The following is a 15,557-nucleotide window of genomic DNA, read 5'->3' as shown; positions in this document are numbered from 1 at the left end:
ATCATATTGATGTACACAGCTATTATTTAATTAAAAAAAGTAAATATATGGACAAAAAAAACAATAATAAAGTTTTGATCTAAGCTTATCTAAAAGTTGATAGTTTAGAGAAAGTAGATTGTATAATACGTATAAATGTGGCAAATAATGTCCTGAAAAAAATTCTGTGAGAGATTTTTCTGGATACTCTTAAAACTATTTTTAATGTGACTTTGTTGTGTGTTATAAAAAATTTTTGATAAGGCAGAAAACAACTAAGAAGAAGACAAAGAATATGTGTATTCTGTAAAAGTACTGTCAGTATTTAGGGTTATATATGCTAAGATATTTTTCTGTGTTCTCAAATACACACATATATTTTAAAATGATGATGTGGGATTATATATACATATATATGATATCTTATGTAACTATATCTATTTCAATAAACATAGACCTATACTTTCAAAAAAAAAAAAGAAAGAAGACACTCAGTAAGCTAATTTTGTGAGAGCCACAAAAAAATATGAACTAAGACCTGCTGTGATTTCCTCCTCAAATTCATACCTGCTGAGAACTATAAATCACTCATATTTTAGTTTGGTTGAGTATGTGTGTTTTTACCAAAGGCTGATAGGAGTAGCAGAAACCATTCAACTATTAATAGTTTCTGAAATGAAAATTACCCCCAGTGTGTATCTCCTTAATGTATCATAGACTATACAGTAGACCCAAGTATCATCATAATTTATGAGCTTTATAGGATTCATTTCTATTTCCAAATTGTAGAGCCCCTATATCTAGCTATAGGTTCCATACTGTAACACCAACACCCTCCTGGTGGCTTGAAAGAGTTAATGTTTTTTTTTTTTTTTTTTTTTTTTTTGTGGTTTTTGGCCGGGGCTGGGTTTGAACCCGCCACCTCCGGCATATGGGACCGGCACCCTACTCACTGAGCCACAGGCGCCGCCCGAAAGAGTTAGTGTTTGTTAATGTTTAACAACCAGGAAGTGGTTTCCATAAGGGTCTATGGGAAAAAGATGATTTTGTGATATTCATATAGTATTTCATATGTATTCATATAAATCATTGCCACCTCCCTCATCCAACTTATCCAAAAAACTACTTGAACAGTAGCTATTCACGCTTAGAGAGTTATTTGAATCCTTCAGAAGTATATGAGAGAAAAGTCCTTCCCAGTTAAGCCAGATCATCTGCTGATGATGGTTATTGAGGACTAACTGTACAGCACACGTCCTGGGCTGTCCTAATTGATCAAGAAGGCAAAGGGAGTCAAGCCCTGTCCTTAGAGTGACCTAACATTCCAAATACAAACAATAATCTCTTTCCCTATGGAACAAGAGAGTAGATTTTTATCCATTGCCCCATTTCCCAAAAAGGCCAACAGAGGGGCAAGTGGACCCAGGATGCGGGTCTAGGATTTTAGTGCCTAAGGCAAGGCAAGAGATATATTTCCAGACACTTCATAGATGAGCAAGCCCTTGTCTCTCTAGCACACAGACACCCTGATTACAGGACAAGTGCGATGGATGTGGGGTCACTTTTTGTCCTGATGGTAAACAAAGAACACCACACAGCTGGGGGGAGCCTTTCTTAGCTCTACCATCCTCACCAGGGAAGCCATGTAAATCAGTACTCCAGGAAATATCTCACCATGCTGTGGAAAAATCCTATCCACTATCCACTGTCCTTTGTTGGACACTATAGTGGAAGTAAAATAAACAAATTTAGGAGTTGGTTCTTCTTGCTACCATAAATTAGTTACTCGAAGTTCTACTAGAATGTGTTGCAAGCAACTCCTAAGCACAAAATTTGTATTGCCCTTTAAAGGAGTCTTAGGGAAACCTACAAATAAATCCTCCCTAGCTAGAGGACACTGAAGGTCCCAGATCATTCTACATGCCAAGTGCATTTACTCCCCACATGCCTCAGGATGTGGTCAGTCTAATACGGACAGTTGTATAATCAGTGACCTTGAACGTGGTCTTTATACTTTCTAAGATGTGAACTCACGTCTTCTTCTAAGTACATAGGACATAATTCTCTGCCATGAATTAAACTCTAATCCAGAACCCACAGGAGAAAGTCATAGCCCTATTTCTTCTGCAGTTCACGTTTGGAAATGTATTCATTCTGCCTTGCTTGTCTTGAGTGTCTTACATTCTACCTTTTTTCAACTCCCTCTTTACCCTGAAGTCATACACTGCCTTTGCCTTATGATAGTTTATTAGTTATTTCCCATTTTGCTAAACCATTAAAATTGTTATTTTCTTAATGACTCACCAAAGCTCCTCAGCCTGGGATATTTGTGTGTGTATGTGTGTGTATGTACCTATACACACACACATATCTATGCTTCTAAGCACAAAATATACATAAATTTCGTGCTTAGAAGTTGTAGCCTGGGATATTAATATATATATGTGTGTGTGTGTACATATATATAGAGAGAGAGACAGAGAGAGAGTATTTGATGATAAAATCCCACTAAATTGCCCTCAAAACAGACTATGGTATAGATACAGTCTGGTGCAGTTTTATATTATCAGTTGCCAGAGCTGCTTGGGACACAGACCGATTTTAAGGCCAGGGCTTATATTAAATTAAAGGAAAGAACGTGTACAGGCATTTCCCACCAAGGTGTGGTACAGGGGGAATGGCAGTCGGCTGTAGTTATGGAAAACTAAACAGGGCAAGCTCCTTCCCCAGGCAGAGTGGCAGTTTCTGTCATTGAGACATGGTAGATGACAAACAGTGATTCTTGGTAATCTAAACTTAATCTTGCATTTAAAAATATTATCCTACTACTTTCATTGTTCTAAGAGAACTAAGAGAACTCTCATTCTTTTAATATGGCAAGCCAAGTTAAAAAACAAACAAACCTTCTGAGTATAAAGAGCCTGAATTCTTGTTAACAAAAGACAAATAGGCGAAAGAACTCCGGGTCCTTGCTCATCTTGGTCAATGCACAGTAGTAGAGGCTGAGCTAATGTAATGAAGCCAGTGAACGGGGTCGCACTTGTGTAAAGTGAAGGTGATGGGTTTCCAGATAGAGTGGCTCTGAATGGAAATCAGCGTAAGGAACACCTGGTTTCCCTCCCAGGAGTGCATTAGTTAGAAACTGGAGAAAGACCTACTTGCAGAACCCCTAATGAGCTCCAGGTGAAGACGCTGTGAACTACATGGCTCCTCTTTTCTAAAATTCCCAGTGTTTTGATTGATGAGCAAATTGTTTAAGATTTCTAATTTTCCATTACATTAAAACACAATCTTTGTTTTCCTCCCAACTAATACATTTTTGTCTCTAGCTACCAAATGCCTATCATTGGTTACAGAAAAGGCCCTCTTCCATTTAGGGAACCTCTTGGTGAGCGAGATACGTTTGTAGTTTGAGGCTGCAGAGATTTACGATCCAAAAGAGTAACACTGGATCGCTTTGGGGTTTAAAGTGGCTAATTAAGCACAAGCTGTGTTGCGTTTTCTTATATCTGCAACATTGTTACATTTGAAAAGACTTAGAACTTTTAATATTTTAAAAGAAATTGCTTGTTTAAATTTGTACTCTGAAGGTAAAAATGTTCAGGTACTATCACATCTCAAGTGCTGACAACCACTGGCTCTCAGGAAGAAGAACCAAAGTGTCCTTTATTGCTGTTTAGCATCATTCATTCAACACATATCTAGCACACATACTATTACCATGTGCTAAGAAGAAATAAAAGTATATATAAGGAATTCAGTCATATTGCATGTTTTTATAATACCGAGGTTTGGGAGCTATATGCCAACAATTTTGAGCTTTTCTTTTTTAGTTTGATCATTATTTATTCAACAAGTTATTTATTGAATGCCCATCATCCACTGGGCAGCACAGCAATAGAAAAAATAAATATGGTCAATGCAATCATGAAGTTCATAGTACAGTGGTGTTGATAAACACTGGACAAAGAAACATGCACATTGCTACAATTATGACTAAGTCTCATAAAGGAAATGTCTAGAGCAGTGTTTTTCAACCATTGTTATCTATGACATACTTGAACCTATAGTTAAACTTCCATAGCACATTTAAATTACGTTGATCCAAAAAAAGAGTTAAAAAAAAAAAAAACAAAGAATAGGGCAGCACCTGTGGCTCAGTGGGTAGGGCGCCGGCCCCATATACCAAGGGTAGCGAGTTCAAACCCGGCCTCGGCCAAACTGCAACAAAAACATAGGCAGGCGTTGTGGCAGGTGCCTGTGGTCCCAGGTACTTGGGAATAGGAGGTTCCCGTGAACTGTGTGATGCCATAGCACTCTACAGAGGGTGATAAAGTGAGACCCTGTCTCTACAAAAAAAAAAAAAAAAGAATATACTTATTTGCTTTGAAATTCTTTCAAAAATAATTTAATTAATGATCTTAAAAATTTCCATGGCACAACTAAGATCCTCTCACAGCACACCAGTTGACAGTTACTCCTCTAGGGAGTGTATATAACAGAGGAACTTAATGTTGACTAGAAAATCAGGTAAGGCCTCTGAACAATTAAACAGAAATTTGCCAAATGTGAAAAAAGGAAAAGAGAGACTTACACATAGCAAACTAGGCCTTTCCAAGGCCCTGAGGCAGGAATGAACTTGGAAGCAAACTCCTGGAATAAAGAAAAGATAGGAATCTCTGTAATGGTTTGCATTTCCCTATTTTCTTAAATTAATGTGCTAAACATGTTATAAACTTCTCTCAGTTATTCAAGTCATCATTTTAATCATCAATAAATATGCTGTGCTAAGAAATGGTGTCTTCAGCAGTTATAGAGATGTCCCTGAAATAAATGCTTCCAAATAATTGTGCCTCCTGAGTCCTTGTAGTCACATACAGGTGGCCATAAAGTTCGTGTGCAATTTATGACAACTATTTTAGACAAGTATTTTAAATTACATATGAACTTTATAGCCACTCTATATTTAATGTATCTGGTTTCCCTGCGGTTTTTTGTTTTTTGTTTTTGCCATCAGCCTGTACTTGATTTTTTTTTTTTTTTTGGCTGGGGCTGGGTTTGAACCCGCCCCGTCTGGCATATGAAGCCCGTGCCCTACTCCTTTGAGTCACAGGTGCTGCCCCCTTACTTGATTTCTGATCATGTTTCAGCTTGTAATACTGCCCCAATTGTGAATTTTTAACTTATACTATGCTGTGGTCTGGAAATCTAGATAACATATGTCTACTTGACAGAAGAAGAGCAGAACGATGTGGTCCATAATCAAAATTAAAATTATTTGTCAATAAAAACAGACAAAGAAATGGGAAATAAATGATGAATTTTGTAACAGGACTTAAAAATAATTACCATAAATATATGCAAGAATTTAAAAGAAAACATAAATAATAATAAAGATTAAAGATATAAAAAGATTGAAATGAAATTTTGAGGGCTAATATGTAGGAAATAAAAATTAAATCATTGGTTAAGAGGAAGAACTTAGACTCCACAGAAGAAAAATCTCAGACAAGCAACAGAAGAACTGGAAGGCACACAACAGAAATTTTTCAAATATGAGCACAGAGAAACAAAAACACTCAGTCTAAAAGTTTCACAAAACCTCAAGTGGTCTATCATATTTACAATTAGAGTTCTAGAGGCAAGAGGATGATGCAGAAAAATCCATTTGGAGAAATAATAACCGAAAAATTACAAAATCACTGAAAAATAGCCCCCAAATCTAAGAAAGCCGGTGAATCCAAAGCAAAATAAACCCAAAGAAAACCAAACCAGGGCACATCATAATCAAATTTCCGAAAACTAATGGGAAAGTCATAAGAGAAAAATTATAGAAAATTATGGAAGCAGATATTGTTAAACATTACATACAGAGGAACAAATGTCTGATACCTCATCCAAAAATAAAGGCAAGCCAGAAGACAAGAAAATAATTTCTGTAAAGTATTGAAAAATTCTACTTAAGATACAAAGTGGGGAAGAGCATCATTCACATACTAGCAGCAAGAAAAACCTGCATTATCTCCCAAATTTGAACTTTTCTTGTATCCGTTGGAACTGATAAAGACACGGCAACCAGCTAGCCTGCCATCTAAGCCAGGATCAGCACTTTCACAGGCAGGCTTATCGAGGGTGGAACACAGGAAGAAAACAAGATTGCCAAAGAAGCCACCAAAAATTCAGCTAAAATATTTGATATATTGCTAATGGTCAAACGCTTTAAGGATCACAGATCCAACAGAAGTCTGCATCCATTCACAGGCTTTTGTCCACAGATCTCCCTGGGTGCTTATTAGGAATACTAAAGCAGGACAGAAGACCTAAGAACACCTCCCTGGGGTAGGGGTCTGGGGAAAGCCAATAGCTACAGGGGAGGAAAGACAGGAAGCCCCAACCAAATTCTTTTTTTTTTAGAGACAGAGTCTCACTTTGTCTCCCTTGGTAGAGTGCTATGGTTTCACAGCTCACAGCAACCTCAAACTCTTGGGCTTAGGCGATTCTCTTGCCTCAGCCTCCTGAGTAGCTGGGACTTCAGGCACCTGTCACAACTCCCGGCAATTTTTTTTGTTGTTGCAGTTTGGCCTGTGCCAGATTGGAACCTGCCACCCTCAGTATATGGGGCCGGTGCCCTACTCACTGAGCCACAGTTGCTGCCAGCCCCAACCAGATTCTTCTTCCCATGAGATATAAAGCCTTGAGCCATAGGAGAACAGAAAACTCTGTCACCCCTAGGACTAAAGCTGGAACGAGGGTGAGGCAAGCAAGGCATTTAGTGGGGGACAATACATATATGCAGGCTCTCTGCCTAGTTTGCGCAGTATCGGCCTTGCACCTGCACCAATTGAGAGTGAGCGTCTCCTTAACTATGGTGTCCTAGGTGCACTGTTTGCTTCATCCAGGGTCTAGCTATTCACAGGCATAAGGGGAAGTATATTACAGCTTGGGCGAAGCAGCAGAACAGAAATAACCACCGCCCTGATAGAAGTGGTTAAAAACTGGCCTGGACCCAGAACATAAAAGACCCTCTACCTATAGGAAGACAGGATCACTGAGAAAGTCGTAGGGTCACAGGGCTTGCCTAAGAATGAGGCTGAAGCAGGGCAAGGGATAATGGCTACTGTTCTTCCACCACCAAGACAGCAAGCCTTGGATAATAAATGATCATCACTCAGAGACAGACACCAGCATGGAAAGATACCCCTGAAGTGCAGACTCACAGGAAAATCTAAAACTGGGTGTGGAAAATAAACATTGAGAAAAACCCTCTAGCAACCCCTTTATCACCCTGATCACAAAGTAATGCAAGAAATATTATTGGAAGCCAATGGTGCTGATCACAAAGTAATATGAAAACTGGAAGCCGGGCTCTCTGGTCCTCCCATTCGACAGACAGCTGCATCTTCTCATCCCCGAGGCACCACAGTGAAAGTGACAGCTTTGGGAGTACTGGGCGCTTGGTCACCACGGCTGCTTTTAACTCTGGCAAAGCAGATATTGTCGCCATCAACTGCATGGTCTACAATGTTCCAGCATGATTCCACCCACAGTAAATTCCATGACACAGTCAAGGCTGAAAACGTCATCAGTGGACGTCCCATAACAATCTTCCAGGAGCAGGATCCCACCAAAATTTAAATGGGGCCAGGCAGGCACTGACTATGTTGTAGAGCCTGCTGATGTCTTCACCACTATGGAGAAAGCTGGGGCTCACCCAGAGGTGGGTGCCAAAAGGGTCATCATGTCTGGCCCTCCTGCTGATGCCCCCAGGTTGGAGATGGGTGTGAACCGCGAGAAGTACAACAGCCACCTCACCATGGTCAGCAAAGCCTCCTGTACTACTAACTACTTAGCCCCACTGGCCAAGGTCATCCATGACAACTTAGGCATTGTGGAGGGACTCATGACCACAGTCCATGCCATCACTGTTGCCCTAGAAGACTGTCGATGACCCCTGTGGGGCTTTCCAGTACATTGTCCCTGCCTCGACTGATAGAGCCAATGCTGTGGGCAAGGTCATCCCTGAGCTGAATGAGAAGCTTACTGGCAAGGCCTTCTGTATCCTCATTGCCAATGTGTTGGTCATGGACCTCACCTGCCGTCTGGAGAAGGCTGCCAGATACAATGATATCAAGAAGATGATTAAGCAGGCATTGGAGAACCCCCTCCACTGAGCACCAGGTCATCTCCTCCAACTTCAACAGTGACACCCATGGCATTGCCCTCAACAATCACTTTGTCAAACTCTTTGCCTGGTGTGGCAATGAAGTTGGCTACAGCAACAGAGTGGTGGACCTTATGGCCCACATGGCCTCCAAGAAGTAAAAGCCCCAGACCACCAGCCCCAGCCAGAGCACGAGAGGAAGAGAGAGGCCCTCAGCTGCTGGGATGCCCCTGCCTACTCAGTCCCCCACCTCACTGACAATCTCCCCTCGACAGTTTCCACACCAGACCCCCTGAAGAATGGGAGGGCCACAGGGAGCCCCACCTTGTCATGTAACATCAATAAAGTTCCCTGCACTCAGGGGAAAATAAAAAAGAAATCTGGAAGCCAGTAGTGCACTATGAATAGCCACAGCAGCAACAAAAACAACCAAAACTAACTCTGCTCCTAGCTATAAAAACTTATGAAAATGGCTGTGACCATTTTCAGATAATAATAATAATTCTCCCAGTTTTTCTTATCCTACGCATGATGTCTTGATTTCAGTCAATTATTATGAGATGGTAAAAAGGGAAGGAAAAGAAAAACATGACTGTCAAGAGACAAAATAATCAGCAGAACACCTCACAGATGTTCAATCTATCAAACAGAAAAATTAAAATTACTAGACAGAGGGGAGGATGGAGAGTCGTGGTTTATGGCACACCTCTGGGGGCAGGACACAATTATAAGAGGGACTTTATCTAACAAATGCAATGAGTGTAAACTAATTCTTTGTACCCTCAATGAATCTCAAACAATAAAAAAAAATAGAGATTATCTGAAAAATTAAAATTACTGTGATTCACAGAGATACCATCACAAATCTATTAAAATAGCTAAAATCAATAAAAACTGATGTTACCAAAGATGCGTAACAATTGGAACTTTCACACACTATTGGCCGGTAGATGAAATGATACAACCACTTTGAAAAATAGTTTATAAAGTTAAACATTTACTCACTACATGTCCCAGCAAGATCACCACAATGTATTGTCCAAATGTATCAAAAATTTGAGTTCACACCAAAGTCTGTATGTGAGTGTTTATAGCAGCTTTATTCACAGTGCTAAAATCTAGAGGCCTAGATGTTCTTCAGCTGATAAATAGATAAACAAAATATGGTACGTATAGTCAATGAAATAGGATGCAGCAATAAAAAGGAGTGACTGATTGAATTAAACAACATAGATAGAACTTAAACGTATGTTTCTAAGTGAAATAACCCCAAATACTATATGCTTCAGTATTACATTTATGTGACACCCTGGGAAAGGTGAAATTGTGAAGATGGAAAACAGATGGTTGCTTACCAGGCAATAAACAAACAAAGAAATAAAAATTAAGGGCCAACTCATCCTTGCAGAATAATTTTAATCAATAAATGTGGGCACAATGAAGGAAATAGAAAATGATCTTTAAAACACCACAGGAGCAACAGGGAAGATCTATCAATATACTAGGATTAGTAGACAGAAGTTCAAGGAGCATATTTGCATAGCCTCTACATATCTCTACCCAAATAAAGAGAGAAATAGTAATTTGTAGTGGAGAAACCTGCCAGATACTACCTAAATTACATCACAAAAATGCACTGAGAAAATCTTAACACTTCTGTGGTGTTTTGTTTCCAAATCAATATCCTCAATCTACTCATGATCAACATAACACATAACAAAAAAAAAAAAATTAAGGACATTCTACAAAAATTTGAGTAGTTGTCTTCAAAAGCATCAAGGTCATTAAAGAAAAGGAAAGATTGAGAACTGTTACAGGTTGGACAAGACCAAAGAGACATGACAACTAAATATAATGTGGGACCCTGTATGGGATCCTGGAAAAGGATATTAGTAGAAGAGTTGGAGAAAAGCCAACAAAGTCTATAGTTCAGCGAATAGTATTGTACCACTCTTAATTTCTTACTTTTGATCATTTTACACATTTATGTAAGATGTTCATATTAAGGAAAGTTGGGTTAAACAATCGTCAGCAAATCTAAGATTATTTCAAAAGAAAAAGTTAAAAATAACTACAATATGTCAAAGGTTCTAATCATAAAAGGCACAGAATTCATAAATGGATGGGGAATTTCAGCAGAAAGATGGAAATTAGAAGAAAGAACCAGAAATGTACAGGATATGAACATTGCCTTCGAGGGACTTGCTGCTAGACTTGACATAGCTGATGGAAAAATCAGTGATTTTAAAAATAATTCAATAGAAATTAACCAAACTGAACTGAAACAGAGAGATAGCTGGTGAAATATAAAGTAGAACATGGCATCTAAGAGTTCTGAGACAAAGTCAAATGGTCTAATATACTGTACTTTGAATCCCATATGAAAGATATACCACAGAACCCAAAAGACAGAGAAAACAATAAGCAAGTGAAATACTGAAGTACCAGGGAGAGGAAGAATGAAGGACGGGCACCATAGATTTCTATATCTAACAAAAATATCCCTGAAATGGGGCTCAGTGCCCATAGTACAGTGGTTATGGCACCAGCCACATACATCAAGGGTGGTGGGTTCGAACCTGGCCCAGGCCAGCTAAACAACAATGACAAGTGCAACAAAAAATAGCTGGGCATTGTGGTGGGTGCCTGTAGTCCCAGGTACCTGGGAGGCTGAGGCAAGAGAATTGCTTAAGCCCAAGAGTTTGAGGTTGCTGTGAGCTGTGATGCCACAGCACTCTACCAAGGGCGACATAGTGAGACTCTGTCTCATAAAAAACAAAACAAAACAAAATCCTTCAAAATGAAGGTCAAAGAAACATTTTTTTCTAGCAAAGAAAAACCAAAACTATTAGTTAATAAAGGACTTCACTACAAATAATGTTAAAATTTCTTTCGTTGGAAGGTATATGGCATCAGTTGGCAAACTGAGTATATATAAATTAATAAAAGGCATCAGAAATGGTAAATATATAGGTAAATGTATTGGTCTTCCTTCTCATTTTTAAATCTCTGAGGTAGTAAAATGACTTCTTAAAAATAATCATAATATTTTGAGATTTTATATCATACATAGTAGTAAAATGTATGACAACGATAGCACAAAGGATAGAGGTAGACTAAATTATGTTGTAAGCATTTTCTATTGTAAGGTAAGTGACACAATATTATTTAAAAATCTACCAACATCAACCCCAAAATTAATATGAAAAATACATATTTCAAATAACAATGGGGAAAATGAATAGTAAAAATGTTTAATTGATGCAAAAGGAGACAGGGTAAGTAGGAAAAAAATAAGATGGAAAAAATAGAATAAAATCTAAACTTCATCATATAGATAATTATTTTAATGTAAAAGTACAAACACAGAAATTAGAAGTCAGAGATCATCAAACTAGATTTTTTTTTAATTTTTTTATTAAATCATAACTGTATACAATGATATGATTATGGGGCATCATACACTCACTTCATAAACCATTTGACACATTTTTATCACAGTGGTTAACATAGCCTTTCCGGCGTTATCTCAGTTACTGTGCCAAAACATTTACATTCTACATTTACCAAGTTTCGCAATACAGAGTCTCACTATGTCGCCCTCCATAGAGTGCTGTGACATTATAGCTCACAGCAACCTCCAACTCTTGGGCTCAAGGGATTCGCTTGACTCAGCCTCCCACGCAGCTGGGACTACAGGCACGGGCCACAACGCCCGGCTATTTTCGATTGCAGGTGTCAGTGTTGTTTTAGCTGTCCCAGGCCGGGTTTGAACCTGACAGTTTCAGTATATGTGGCTGGCACCTTAACCACTGTGTTAGGGCGCTGAGCCTAAGCTAGATTTTTTTTAAAGACCAACTATATGATACCTAACACTAACAGACATTAAATATAAAGACACAGATGTTAAAAATAAAAGGGCAAAAAATGATATACCATGCAAACAATAGACACAAGAAAGCTGGAATGATAATATTTATATGACAAATTAGAATATTAAAGAATTGAAAAGGATATAGGAATAAATTATAAAGTAACAGGAATCAACTTATCAAGAAGATACAACATTACAGATTTATCCAATTCCTATCAAAATCACAGATATTTCCATTGTGGATGTAGAGAAGATACTCTAAAATTTATATGGAAAAGCAAAGGAACTAGACTGAAATAGTTTTTACAAAGAAAATTAAGTGGGAGAACTCAGTCTACACAAATTCAAGACATATCACTTTGGTAATCAAGTTAGTGTGGTACTGACAGAGAAATAGAGAATAGAATAGAACAGAATAGAGAGGTCAGAAGCAGACCCACACAAGTATGCTAACTTATTTTTTATTATGGTTATATATATCTTACATGAATAACGTAAAACTTGTTATTTTTAACATTTTAAGTGTGCAGTTCTGTGGTGTTAATTACATGCACAGTGTTGTCATGATTGCCAAAACTTTTCCATAACTCCAAAGAGAAACTCTGCACCCATTAAGCAATAATTCCTCCTTCTCCCCTCCTCCCAGTCCCTGATAATCTTTCTCATCTACTTTATGTCTCTATGAATTTGTCTAGTCTAGATAGTTCATATAAGAAGAATTACACCACACCTGTCCCTTTGTTTATGGCTTATTGCACTTAACACAATGTTTCTAAAGTTCATCTGTGTTCTAACATGTATCAGAATTGTATTTCTTTTTATTATTGAATAATATCCCATTAGATATAATACTACATTTTGTTTATTCATCTGTTGATGGACACTTGGGTTGTTTCCACTTTATGGCTGTTATGAATAATGCTGCAGTGAACATTTTCACGCAAGTTAGCTGTTGGAGTTCCTGTTTTCAAATATGTATATAAGGTTTTAAAAAAACTTGCCCAAATACCTAAGAACAGCAGCAAACAACCCAATAGGAAACCAGAGAGAAAAGAAAGAATGGCACACTTATTTTCATGGAAGAATAAAAATTGAATGGCAAATAAATATATAGGAACAGGGCTTAGCATTACTAAAAATCAGAGAATGAAAATAGGAAAAGAAGATACACACATACAACTTAGAAAAGTTAAGAAGTCCAACAACACCAAATGTTGGAACTCTCATTATGCTTATGGGAGCGCCAGCTGGTAAAGTCCCTTTGGAAAACATTTGGCATCATTTCGTAAAATTGAACATGTACGTAGTCTACAACCCAGTCATTCCACACCATCAGAACAAAAGAATAAAAAAAGCATGTTCCCACATAAAGGCCAAATAAGAAAAAAATAAATTGCTACCGAATACAAAGAGAAAAGAGAGACAACACACTTTTAGGTTCAGGCCACTGTCTGACACCTTCTGTGAATTAGGACACATGATTCGGTTGAGCAAGAAGGTCCTCTGTGTCCAGATATTGATAAAGATGATGTATGGCAGGGAACGTGGCGTTGGGCTTTTGTCATTTAGCTTTCCATGCTTCTGTCTTTAAAACAGACTTTGTGAACATTATTGAAAAGTAGGAGGCAGCGGTCCATTTCTAAATTCTCTCAGCTTAGATGGCAGAAAGCCTGAACAGGGTAACTGGAAAAAAAGGGAGGGAAGGTGGGTGAGAAGTCCTGACTGCCTCGCAATCCACCATCTCAGACGCGTGGCTTAGGCAGAGCCAGGAGAACTGGGTTGCCCCGGGGCCCATCCTCCTGCCCTTACTGTGCGGGCCTCCTCATCTCTGATTGAGTCCCCCGATCTCTGATTGAAATCCTTGTTGTTACATGAAGTCTCGTGAAGGCTCTCGGAATACATCCAATATAGGCAGTCAATGACTTACGGTGGTTTGACTTAGGACTTTTTGATGTTACAATGGATTTTTCAGGGTATTAAATACATTTTGACTTGCAATCTTCGGGGCTCGTGATGGCACACTTCCCCATCATAAGTAGAGGAGCCTCTGGATCTTAGTATGGTACACTGGGCCCTTCGTGCTGTAGTTCCCTGTGTCTCCAGGTTCATATGTCAAATTTCACACACAAAGACGGAAGTTTAATAAAAGTTTCCTTTTTCCATACAGACTGAAGTTTAATAAAATTTTTCTCTCCCCCTCCTCAGCCACCTCCCCACCTACTTACTCTCTTTCTCTCTCCAAACACACACACACACAGACACACACACACACACTCACACACCCTTATACATGCTCTTCTTTCTACTTGGAAGAGTCATTCATTATCTCCCCTACAAACAGATGCACACTTTAGACTGACCACTTCTTTTCCCCATTTCCTCAAAAAAAACCACAAAAAACCCTAAAAGCAACTACCCTGGTAGCAATGGCCACAGCTGACACGAAGAACACGGTATCTAAATCCCTTACTCTCGTCAAAGGAACCAAGGCTTCTTAGGAACATGACTGATTCCGAGATCGGGAAAGAGAAAGTACGGAATGAGTCTGACACACCTTGTGCAAAAAATAACTAAGAGCTCAAAATATGATTTGGAGACATCCATGGGCCAAAGGAGAAAGCTTGAAGGGCCTCCTCGTGGCCAAATCTGTGGCAATTTGAGCATCAATGTGAACAGTGAATGTAATGGATTGAGTTCCCTGCGATTTAAAAACCACAGGTTGGCCTTTCAGTTAACTATTTTAGCCGTGTCAGGTGCATGAGTAGACTCCAAAACCATTTGCTGTGAGGCTGCCAATTAAGTTTGCTGCCTTCTCCTGGACATACTGACTGTTGCATTAAAACAACAAAGAAGAGAGCAGTGCCTGTGGCTCAAAGGAGTAGGGCGCTGGCCCCATATGCCGAAGGTGGTGGGTTCAAACCCAGCCCCGGCAAAAAAAGGCAAAAAAAACAAAGAAGAATCAATGTTTATATATATATATATATATATATATAGTGTGTGTGTGTGCGTGTGAGAGAGGACTAACCTAGGTGACAGAAAATACTTCACGTGTTTCATATTCCAATTAATTAACAAAATTGCTGTCCTCTCCACTTCTCCTCTATGGATCTTTACCCTTTTCTAGGTAAGCAATTTTAGAGCAATACTCCTGCTCTGGAGAGGTAACTGATATTCAGTATGTTTCATTGTTTCCTCTAAATAAAATCAATGGGTTTACAACATCAGTAAATGTAGCACTTAACAGTCACAATAGTACCTTACACTTCTGCAGGATGAGTGATTATTCCTATTTCAGAAACTGAGAACAGCAAGGCTCACAGAATTGAGTAAATTGCAAAGACAGGTGATGTTTTCTGACTTGTTTCAAGAAATACGTTCTATGCAACTTTTATCCTTAGTGAATGTCACTTACAAGAGTCAAGTGATTTTGATACATCTTTATCATACAGCAGCAAAGAATGAGGCAGTCTGGCCTCACAGACCTGGGCGAGTCTAAAATTTAAAGTTCGTTATTAAGATCCATTTCTGCCATGGATTTTTCTC

General features: G+C 38.7%; 1 pseudogene; it reads left to right on the top strand.

Annotated features, from left to right (window-relative positions):
• The first annotated feature begins 7,500 nt into the window (after positions 1 to 7,500).
• LOC128563296 (glyceraldehyde-3-phosphate dehydrogenase-like) lies at positions 7,501 to 7,927 on the top strand (annotated as a pseudogene).
• Positions 7,928 to 15,557: the final 7,630 nt, after the last annotated feature.

Source organism: Nycticebus coucang, chromosome 13 (assembly GCF_027406575.1).
Source record: "Nycticebus coucang isolate mNycCou1 chromosome 13, mNycCou1.pri, whole genome shotgun sequence".
Taxonomy (NCBI): Eukaryota; Metazoa; Chordata; class Mammalia; order Primates; family Lorisidae; genus Nycticebus; species Nycticebus coucang.
Note: the sequence above shows the minus strand (reverse complement) of the source record. Positions and strands in the feature narration are given on the sequence as shown.